We start from the raw sequence: 2476 nt of genomic DNA on the forward strand, positions 1-2476 counted from the left end.
TGGTAGCTATTGTTACAATAAAAAATGTCCTTTCCTTTTCTTTACAAGTTAACATCTCTATGTAGTTGACCGTAACTATGGTAACATTTTAGCTGGCTTTTACAGTGGCACTATTTATTCTTACCTCTTCAACACCCATCTTTGTGTGTGTGTGTCTGTGTGTGTATGTTTGTGTGTGTGTATGTGTGTGTATGTGTGTGTGTATGTTTGTGTACTTGAGTGTGTGTGTGTGTGTGTATCTGCGTGTGTGTGCGCACGCGCGCGTGCATTTATCTGTGTGTGTATTCCTTCCTGCACACCCACCTCCACCCTTCTTTGCATTTTCTTCTCATCTCTATGGTGGCAGGAACCTTTATACGTGATTCCGATTCCGATGCTGTTGAGGCCCACTAGAGAAACATTACCTTGCTTCATCAACAAGCACCATACAGAACTGCACTTACACCAACAGAGAATCAGATGAAACTGTAGTAAACCTTTCAACACAATTCCTCTCTCTCCTCCTTCATCTAGTAGTAACTCTCTCTCGCTGTATATATATTTCTTTTCTACATTCAAACACAACAGGCAAAAAAGCAAAATAGATAAATCCAAACATCATTTCAATATAATTACCATTAATACAAAATATATTCAGTATTAGGTTTGAAAATAATCAAGTGATAATTAGCAGGTGAAAAATCTCTGTATGTATGTATATATAGATGTATATATACATATACATATATACATATATTTGTATAAAATGGTTTATGCTATTTTCCCTCTCTTCTTCCTCTCTACTCTTGGCATCCTTTCTCCTCTCCACTCACGTTACTCAATGGCTGTTTGTGAATGGTTTCTTTCTGCAGCATCGATACATTTTCTATACCTACAATTTGAATAAAATGGATAGGCGAGAAAATAAAAGGGCTTACCTGTAGTTTGTTATCCATTTGGATCCACTATGGCTGGAGACTTGTGTCGTGGAAGTCAGAGCTACTCTTCCTGCAGTAGAGCGACAACAGTATTCACTTGGTGAGTTTGAGTCTTAAGTGAGTAGCAGAGAACCAGCAGTTCTACGGAGAATCTGCTGTGATAGTCTCACTCTGTGTCTGAGTGCGTGTGTGTTTGTGTGCATGTGTGCTTCTCTATGTGTGTGTCTGTGTCTGTGTCTGTCTGTCTGAGTGTAAGGGGAGCATGTGTGTGTGTGTTAGTCTACTTCCCTGTGTCTCTTCCACAATCAGTGTGCAAAGGTTGGTCTGGCTTTGTGTACATATGCAAGTATTTTTACACTCAATTTGTGTGTATATATATGTATATATATTTGTGTATGTGTGTATATATATAGTATTTCTATAGGTATATGACTATAGTTGCAAGTGCCCTACTTTGATCCCATACATGTGTAAGAATGTGCATGCAAATGTATGTGCATGAATGATACACGCATATGATGAAGTATCTGTATGTATATATCTATGTATTTTTCTATATATGTATATATATATATGTGTGTGTGTGTGTATGTTTATGCATGTAATAATGAATGCAACTGTATAATATATAATCTATATATATAATATATATATAATATAAATATGTATGTATATATATAATATAGAAATGTAAATATGTATGTATATATATATGTATATATATATTATATATAAAATGTATTATGTATGTATGTATATATTTTATGTATATTGAATATAAGAATGCATGTATGTATGCTTGTATGTATATAGATGTATATAGATGTATAGATGTATATATATATATATATATATATATTTATGTGTTCATTCATGCATGTCTGCCTATGATGTGTGAATAATATTGGCCCCATTTAGGTATACAAGTGTATTTACTTGGGCATGTGTTTGATTGTCATGGTACATATATGTACACATACATATATACATATATACATATAAAAATATATATATATACATATATATATATAATATGTATATACACATATATTATATATATGTATATATATATGTATATGTATATTGTATAATATATAATATATATATATTATATATATATATATATAATATATATATATTATACACACACATGCATACATATGTATTATATGTTGTATTCTTTTGCCTTGATGTACATGAATATATATTCAAGTACATTCACACAACAAGTATATATGTACATTTATGCACAAATTTTCCAAGGAATCTGTTTAATGTTAAGTTTTGTTATGTGTGAAGATTTCTAAGTGCATAACTTTGATATTCTGTATGTATATATAATTTGTGTATGTAAACCCATCTACCCTGAAACATGTCAGTAGATCGATTGCTAGATTAATGTATGTCTGTATATATATATATACTAATATATATCTTGATGTATGAGTATATGCACGAGTATATATATATATATGTGTATGTATGTGTGCGTATATATATATGTATATATGTACAAATGCATACACACATATATATATATTTATATACATATATAGACA

At 30.9% G+C, this 2476-nt stretch overlaps 1 protein-coding gene across 1 annotated transcript in view; it reads right to left on the reverse strand.

The window, feature by feature from the left end:
• LOC115218978 (protocadherin beta-2) overlaps nucleotides 1–1170 on the reverse strand; it is a 305255-nt gene extending 304085 nt beyond the window's left edge. Inside the window, exon 1 of the mRNA XM_029789018.2 lies at nucleotides 918–1170. The gene's annotated coding sequence lies outside the window, so the exon portion shown is untranslated. The remainder of the gene's footprint in view (nucleotides 1–917) is intronic.
• Nucleotides 1171–2476: the final 1306 nt, after the last annotated feature.

The sequence above is a fragment of the Octopus sinensis genome, linkage group LG14 (genome assembly GCF_006345805.1).
Source record: "Octopus sinensis linkage group LG14, ASM634580v1, whole genome shotgun sequence".
NCBI classification, from domain to species: Eukaryota; Metazoa; Mollusca; class Cephalopoda; order Octopoda; family Octopodidae; genus Octopus; species Octopus sinensis.